The sequence below is a fragment of the Bison bison genome, unplaced genomic scaffold (assembly GCF_000754665.1).
Source record: "Bison bison bison isolate TAMUID 2011002044 unplaced genomic scaffold, Bison_UMD1.0 scf7180017863445, whole genome shotgun sequence".
Classification (NCBI taxonomy): Eukaryota; Metazoa; Chordata; class Mammalia; order Artiodactyla; family Bovidae; genus Bison; species Bison bison.
The window spans coordinates 4,869-5,797 of record NW_011494017.1 but is presented as its reverse complement, the minus strand read 5'-3'; positions in this window follow the sequence as shown (position 1 = coordinate 5,797).

Sequence of the window (929 nt, the reverse complement as noted above, 5' to 3'; positions counted from 1 at the left end):
TATTCATGGGGTCGCAAAGAGTCGGACACAACTGAGCGACTGAACTGAACTGAACTTTTCTGGGGCCATCCAAAAGTATTCATCCCAGACTTGGTAAAATTGTTCAACATATCTAGAGGCTTGTCCTCCCTTGCTGGTCAGGGAGCCTTTTTCCTTTTTGCTCTTTAAATATGAGGTATAGGCTTTTATTACTTCTATGAAACTGGCATGTGTATCAAATGTAACCCCATGACCCGTGTCTGTTGACGTCTGGTTTTCACCAAGAGAGCAGGGAGAGATTATGGTTGACAAGAGAGAGGAAAGTGTCTTTTTGTCGTCCCAGAAAAGAGCAGAGCGGTTTAAAAAATCTCCTTGGCAGAGCGGTGACACCCACCAAGGGATTCCATCCATCACAGACAGAGGCATAGCCCCACACACCCAGCAGCTGGAGGTATTGTGGAAGTCCGAGTAGGAATGTGCCCATGAGATGAAAACATTGTTCTGAGTTGAAACTGAAGTTAAATTCAAAATCACGTTGATGAGGCCAAGCGGCAGGAGTTGATAATGAGGCTTCATCCTGAAGGGGCTCGTCCAGGATCTTCTTTTCCTTCTTCTTAAGGATGGTCTTAGTCTCTCGAGGGTCAGCGGGGTCCCTCTGTGCAGTCCACTCAGCGTTTTTGGGGTCTGCGTGGTATGTTCTTTTCACCCTCGTATGATGGATCGAAGGGGCAATACCTGCAACTTTAACTGCAGTAGGGGTAGTTAGAATAACATAAGGGCCCTTCCACTGAGGGGCTAGTGAGTCATGTTTCCAATCTTTGACCCATACTTGGTTACCAGGCGTAAACTCAAGAATCTCTTCCCCCAAAGGGAACTGCACTCTTTCTTGTACAAACGTAGTTACCTGACTAATTATCTTACCTAACTGTTCCATCTGCTGCGAAATCCCA